The 7347-nt window shown below is 39.3% G+C and overlaps 1 pseudogene; it reads right to left on the bottom strand.

Annotated features, from left to right (window-relative positions):
- Positions 1 to 557: 557 nt before the first annotated feature.
- On the bottom strand, positions 558 to 7128 carry LOC123120148 (SNF2 domain-containing protein CLASSY 3-like; annotated as a pseudogene).
- Between the last annotated feature and the right edge of the window lie 219 nt (positions 7129 to 7347).

Here is a 7347-nt window from a genome sequence, read left to right as displayed (position 1 = left end):
ATACAATCAAGACATGCCAGCAGACCCCTTAGGTCTGAGGCATCCAGCCTGTTCTATCCCAGATTGAAAAATAATACACTTGTCAATTTGGAAATGAACAGAGATCAACCATAACAAATATAAAGCTAGAACATTAGAAATGTCAACACAGGATCAGAGCGCCTCATCATTTATATGGCCAGACTGCGAGCCTAGCTATAGCTATGGGCTGGAGCATGGAGTGTGTGTGTGCACTACTTACGGCAAGAGCAATGGAAGCACCTGAATGGTGTTGCCCCATCTTTCAGATAGGTATAAACATTGTAGGGCTGCCATTTAAAAAAAATCACCCAAAGGAGGCGTACCGCATACACGATCTCAATTTATAATTTCTATTTTCAATACCTTGCAAATAATTTTACTTCTTTTGTTGAAGAATCCATAAATTCAGAATTTGATAGAACGCGTGCTTGTCCACAAATGATATGAAAGGATAAGAACCACAAACAAATATGGAAATTGCAACATTCTGATCTTAGAAGCTCCCACTTACCAGAGATCTATAAGTTCTATTGTTATTATGATGGGAGTATATTCACAAAAATTTCTTTCATATTTTCATCTTCTGTCATTTGTTCCAAAATCCTGTCAATGGAAATAAATTCCGATGACGGGTTGCACTCCGCAGGCTGTGGCCCACTTGAAAACAACAATTTGGACATTTGCTCCTTCTTAGCTTGTATATCATATGTGCCCTTCAATTGTGTTCCTTCTCCGATTAGATTGTTTCTATGGACAATCTTTTGCTGACCAATTCGATATGCACGTCCAATCGCCTGCCTTTGGACAGAAGGGTTGCACACAACATCGAGGAGCACCACACGCGACGATCCAAACAGGGCGATACCTTCTCCACACACCTTGGTCCATGCAAGCATCACCTTGGCCTCGCTCTCCATATCATTGAAGTCCACCATCAAGGCCTTGTGGGTTTTAACAGAGAAATTTCCACTCATATACATGACCTCGTTGCGTTTAGTCCAGTTGAACTCTTTCCTCGGCTGTTCCATGATCAAGTCCAATGGTTCAAGAAACTGGCTAAACACAAGCACTCGCTCTTTTAAAGCTTCACTACTGGAATTTTCGTCTTTGCCGAGTGTTAGGCACTTTTCGAGTGCAATATGTTAGGCAGTCGGCAATAGTATCTTTGTTGAGTTCCTACCCAAGAAGTAATCGGCAGAAATAAAAACTCGGCAAACAGGTACTTTGCCGAGTATTTTCAATGAAACGCTCGGTAAAACAACAAAACTCGGCAACCAGGGTGTTGCCGAGTGCTAAACTCGGAAAAAGGAAGTCTTTGCCGAGTGTCCCACTCGGCAAATGGGGGTCTTAGCTACAATGCATTGTTTTGGCTGTAGCAGTTGCATACGACCTCGGATGAAGATGCTTCAAAAATCAAAGTTGCTCATTTTGATGAGACTGATAATTTTTTGTCGACGATTTTAAATTTGATGCCATATTATTTACACTTTTTCCATGAAAAAATTGGTCTCAAATGACCAACGCAATGACCATATTCATTCCATAGTTTATGATAATGTGGTGAACTTGGGCACATAGGTGAATCTTTCCATCACAAACAATGTTTCCAAATAGAGTTTTGAACTTTTTGTACAAAAATATCATTTTCTATTTTGTAAGTATAAAAAATGTGTATTTTTTGTGAGGCAATTACAAAAACCAGGGTGCAAAATGGATCTATCCCAATTTTCACATGACGTGGACCATATTTGATGGATAACTACCAAGTGTTATTGATTTTCTAGGTCTCTAGTTACTTTCGCACATTTAAATCACTTTATGCTGATTTCCCGAAACTAATTCAATTTGAACTGCAATTGTGTGATAGCTCTGTCCTAAAAATTAGGAAACAACATTTTTAGGTACACAAGTAGTAATTATATCGAAGAACCACTTATAGTTTGGAAATGTTCAACTCCTTGCTATAATGTCGGTCCATTTGACCCCTTTTGAAAAAAATGAAAGAAAATGACTAGAAGTTCAAAAACTGCAATCCTTTCGCATGGACTTCTTTTATATGTACTATTCGTGAGGAAAAATGCCTAACTTACATTACGACAATTTTGAAAAAAAATCCTTCACAGAATGGGCTATGAAGTATGGAAATTCATGACTTTCAAGCCAGACGATTATGGTTAGGACCATATTCATTGCATAGTTTATAATAATGTGGTGAACTCGGATATATAGGTGCATATTGGCATTGCAAACAATGTTGCAAAATAGAGTTTTCAACTTTTTATACAATAAAATCATTTTCTATTTTCTATGTGTCAAAAATGGGTATTTTTTTGTGAAGCAAGTACAAAAACAAGGGTGCAAATTGGTACCACTCAAATTTTCACATAAAGTAGACCGTATGTAATGGACAATTCCCAAGTTCTATAAATTTTGTAGATCTCTCAATATCACAATGTCGCCTCTCCTTCAAGCCAACATCCAACATGCCGACCTGCTTCGACTCGTCAGCTGACATGGAGGCTTTGGCCCCTAGGCTGGACCGGGGGCTTCGACTTGTCAGCTGACCTTGCCGCCTCTTCTTCAAGCCAACATACAACACGCCGACCTGATTCGACTCGTTAGCTGACCGTGCCGCCTCTTCTTCAAGACAACATCCAAAAAGACAGAATTTCCCAGACGTACATGGAATTTGCACATTTTGAAAAGCACGACTTCATTTTTACAAAAGTGGATGATACATTTTGACCAAAATAAAGCTGAACTTTTTCTTCAGGTTGTTCTCGTGCAGGAGTCGGGTCCATTGTTCGGGTAATCATTTTCCATCTCCCGGCGATAGACAACGGGCAACTCGAGTCAAGCAATCAGCACCTTCTACGCACATTGTAGATTGAAGTGTAGCAATTATTGCTAGGAAGGATGAAAAAGTGTGAAGCACACATGACATACATCAAACATTGTGTTGATGCCTTCTAAAAAACAAAAACAAACAAATTGGACTGATGGAACATGATATCAGTATACATGACATACGTACTATCAAGACAAGCCAGCAGACCCTTAGGTCTGAGGCATCCGGCCTGTTCTATCCCAGATTGAAAAATAATACACTTGTCAATATGAAAATGAACAGAGATCGACCATAACAAATATAAAGCTAGAACATTAGAAATGTGAACACAAGATTAGAGCGCCTCATCATTTAGATGGTCAGACTTGTGTGAGCCTAGCTATAGCTATGGGCTGGTGCATGGAGTGTGTGTGTGCACTCCTTACGGCATGAGCAATGGAAGCACCTGAATGGTGTTGCCCCATCTTCCAGATAGGTATAAAAATTGTTGGGCTGCTATTTAACAAAAATCACCCAAAGGAGGCGTACCGCATACACGATCTCAATTTAGAATTTCTATTTTCATGACCTTGCAAATAATTTTACTTCTTTTGTTCAAGAATCCATAAATTCAGAATTATATATAACGCGTGCTTGTCCACAAATGATATAGAAGTATAAGAACCACAACAAATACGGAAATTGTAACATTCTGATCTTAGAAGCTCCCACTTACCAGAGATCTATAAGTTCCATTGTTACTATGATGGGAGTATATTCACAAAAATATCTTTCAGATTTTCATCTTCTGTCATTTGTTCCAAAATCCTGTCAATGGAAATAAATTCCGATGACGGGTTGCACTCCGCAGGCTATGGCTCACTTGAAAACAACAATTTGGACATTTGCTCCTTCTTAGCTTGTATATCATATTTGCTCTTCTGTTGTTTTCTTCTCCGATTAGATTATTTGTATGGACAATCTTTTGCTGACCAATTCGATATGCAGGTCCAATCGCCTGCCTTTGGACAGAAGGGTTGCACGCAACATCAAGGAGCACCACACGCGACGCTCCAAAGAGGGTCATACCTTCTCCACACACCTTGGTCCATGCAAGCATCACCTTGGCCTCGCTCTCCATATCATTGAAGTCCACCATCAAGGCCTTACGGGTTTTAACAGAGAAATTTCCACTCATATACATGAGCTCGTTGCGTTTAGTCTAGTTGAACTCTTTCCTCGGCTGTTCTATGATCAAGTCCAATGGTTCAAGAAACTGGCTAAACACAAGCACTCGCTCTTTTAAAGCTTCACCACTGGAATTTTCGTCTTTGCCGAGTGGTAGGCTCTTTCCCGAGTGCAATATGTTAGGCTGTCGGGAATAGTATCTTTGCTGAGTTCCTACCCAAGAAGTAATCGACAGAAATAAAAACTCGGCAAACAGGTACTTTGCCGAGTATCGTCAACGAAACGCTAGGTAAAACAACAAAACTCGGCAACCAGGGTGTTGCCGAGTGCTAAACTCGGAAAAAGGGAGTCTTTGCCGAGTGTCCCACTCGGCAAAGGGGGGTCTTAGCTACAATGCATTATTTTGGCTGTAGCAGTTGCATACGACCTTGGATGAAGATGCTTCAAAAATCAAAGTTGCTCATTTTGATGAGGCTGATAATTTTTTGTCGACAATTCTACATTTGATGCACTATTATTTACACTTTTTCCATCAAAAAATGTGTCTCAAATGACCAACGCAATGACCATATTCATTCCATAGTTTATGATAATGTGGTGAACTTGGGCATATAGGTGAATCTTTCCATCACAAAGAATGTTGCCAAATAGAGTTTTCAACTTTTTGTACAAAAATATCATTTTTTATTTTCTAAGTATAAAAAATGTGTATTTTTTGTGACGCAATTACAAAAACCAGGGTGCAAAATGGCTCTATCCCAATTTTCACATGAAGTAGACCATATTTGATGGATAACTACCATGTGTTATTTATTTACAAGGTCTCTAGTTACTTTCGCACATTTAAATCACTTTATGCTGATTTCCCGAAAGTAATTCAATTTGAAGTGCAATTGTGTGATAGCTCTGTCCTGAAAATTAGCAAACAACATTTTTAGGTACACAAGTAGTAATTATATAGAAGAACCACTTATAGTTTGGAAATGTTCAACTCCTTGCTCTAATGCCGGTCATTTTGACCCCTTTTGGAAAAAATGAAAGAACATGAATAGAAGTTCAAAAACTGCAATCCTTTCGCATGGACTCCTTTTATATGTACTATTTGTGAGGAAAATGCATAACTTATATTATGACAATTTTGAAAAAAAAATCCTTCACAAAATGGGCTATGAAGTATGGAAATTCATGACTTTCAAGCCAAACAATTAAGGTGAGGACCATATTCATTGCATAGTTTACGATAATGTGGTGAAGTCGGATATATAGGTGCATATTGGCATTGCAAACAATGTTGCAAAATAGAGTTTTCAAATTTTTATACAATAAAATCATTTCCTATTTTCTATGTGTCAAAAATGGGTATTTTTTGTGAAGCAAGTACAAAAACAAGGGTGCAAATTGGTACCACTCTAATTTTCACATAAAGTAGACCGTATGTAATGGACAATTCCCAAGTTCTATAAATTTTGTAGATCTCTCAATATCACCATGTCGCCTCTCCTTCAAGCCAACATCAAACATGCCGACCTGCTTCGACTCGTCAGCTAACATGGAGGCTTTGACCCCTAGCCTGGACCGGGGGCTTCGACTCGTCAGCTGACCGTGTCGCCTCTTCTTCAAGCCAACGTACAACACGCCGACCTGATTCGACTCGTTAGCTGACCGTGCCGCCTCTTCTTCAAGACAACATCCAAAAAGACAAATTTTCAAAGTCGTACATGGAATTTCCACATTTTCAAAAGTACGACTTCATTTTTACCAAAGTCGATGATACATTTTGACCAAAATAAAGCTGACCTTTTTCTTCAGGTTGTTCTCGTGCAGGAGTCGGGTCCATTGTCTGGTTAATCATTTTCCATCTCCCGACGATAGAAAACGGGCAACTCGAGTCAGGCTCTAAGCACCTTCTACGCACATTGTAGATTGAAGTGTAGCAATTGTTGCTGGGAAGGATGAAAAAGTGTGAAGCACACATGACATACATCAAACATTATGCTGATGCCATCTAAAAAAACAAAAACAAACAAATTGGACTGATGGAATATGATATCGGTACACATGACATACATACTATCAATACATGCCAGCAGACCCCTTAGGTCTGAGGCATCCAGCCTGTTCTATCTCAGATTGAAAAATAATACACTTGTCGATATGAAAATGAACAGAGATCGACCATAACAAGTATAAAGCTAGAACATTAGAAATGTGAACACAAGATGAGAACGCCTCATCATTTATATGGTCAGACTTGTGCGAGCCTAGCTATAGCTACGGGCTGGTGCATGGAGTGTATGTGTGCACTCCTTACGGCATGAGCAATGGAAGCACCTGAATGGTGTTGCCCCATCTTCCAGATAGGTATAAAAATTGTAGGGCTGCTATTTTAAAAAAAAATCACCCAAAGGAGGCGTACCGCATACACGATCTCAATTTAGAATTTCTGTTTTCAAGACCTTGCAAGTAATTTTACTTCTTTTGTTGAAGAATCCATAAATTCAGAATTTGATATAATGCGTGCTTGTCCACAAATGATATAAAAGGATAAGAACCACAAACAAATATGGAAATTGCAACATTCTGATCTTAGAAGTTCCCACTTACCAGAGATCTATAAGTTCTATTGTTACTGTGATGGGAGTATATTCACAAAAATATCTTTCAAATTTTCATCTTCTGTCATTTGTTCCAAAATCCTGTGAATGGTAATAAATTCCGATGACTTGAAAACAACAATTTAGACATTTGCTCCTTCTTAGCTTGTATATCATATTTGCCCTTCTATTGTGTTCCTTCTCCGATTAGATTGTTTGTATGGACAATCTTTTGCTGACCAATTCGATATGCACGTCCAATCGCCTGCCTTTGGACAGAAGGGTTGCACACAACATCGAGGAGCACCACACGCGACGTCCAAAGAGGGTTATACCTTCTCCACACACCTTGGTCCACGCAAGCATCACCTTGGCCTCGCTCTCCATATCATTGAAGTCCACCATCAAGGCCTTGCGGGTTTTAACCGAGAAATTTCCACTCATATACATGAGCTCGTTGCGTTTAGTCCAATTGAACTCTTTTCTTGGCTGTTCCATGATCAAGTCCAATGGTTCATGAAACTGGCTAAACACAAGCACTCGCTCTTTTAAAGCTTCACTACTGGAATTTTCGTCTTTGTCGAGTGTTAGGCTCTTTCCCGAGTGAAATATGTTAGGCGGTCAGCAATAGTATCTTTGCCGAGTTCCTACCCAAGAAGTAATCGGCAGAAATAAAAACTCGGCAAACAGGTACTTTGCCGAGTATCGTCAACGAAA

This window comes from Triticum aestivum, chromosome 5D (assembly GCF_018294505.1).
Source record: "Triticum aestivum cultivar Chinese Spring chromosome 5D, IWGSC CS RefSeq v2.1, whole genome shotgun sequence".
Taxonomy (NCBI): domain Eukaryota; kingdom Viridiplantae; phylum Streptophyta; class Magnoliopsida; order Poales; family Poaceae; genus Triticum; species Triticum aestivum.
This window is presented reverse-complemented; position numbering and strand designations above follow the sequence as displayed.